At 54.6% G+C, this 566-nt stretch overlaps 1 pseudogene; it reads right to left on the minus strand.

Annotated features, from left to right (window-relative positions):
* LOC103621475 overlaps positions 1-566 on the minus strand; it is a 10,202-nt pseudogene that overhangs the window by 1,984 nt on the left and 7,652 nt on the right.

The raw sequence follows: 566 nt of genomic DNA on the forward strand, positions 1-566 counted from the left end.
AGTGACTGGGAATGACTAGGAGCATGCTGAGGGCAGCTGGGATATACTGGGAGCGTCTGTCAACCATACTGGGAACGACTGGAACCACAATGGGAACAATCAGGACCATGCTGGGGAGAAATGGGGCTACACTGAGGGCAACTGGGCATGACTGGGACCATGCTGGGAAGGACTTGGGTCATGTGGGGTGTGACTGGAACTATACTGAATCACATTCAACTGGGATCACACTGGAAGGAACAGAGAGCAACTGGAACCATGCTGGGGGCAACTCGCATCCAACTGGGATCACAGTGGGAGCATCTGGGCCCATGCGGAAGGAGACTGGGATCATACTGGACCCTACTTGGAGAAATTGGGACTGCACTGAGGGTGACTGGGAGTGGTTGTGAGACACTGGGATCACACTGGAAGCAGCTCAAGGCATCAGGGAGTGACTGGGAACATGCTGGGAGCAACTGGGATGCACTGGGAGAGATTGAAACCACAGTGGGGGTAAATGGGAGCAACTGGAACCACACTGGATGATAATGGGAGCAGCTGTGCCCATGCTGGGGTCATACTGG

The sequence above is a fragment of the Corvus brachyrhynchos genome, unplaced genomic scaffold, assembly GCF_000691975.1.
Source record: "Corvus brachyrhynchos isolate BGI_N302 unplaced genomic scaffold, ASM69197v1 scaffold378, whole genome shotgun sequence".
NCBI lineage: Eukaryota > Metazoa > Chordata > Aves > Passeriformes > Corvidae > Corvus > Corvus brachyrhynchos.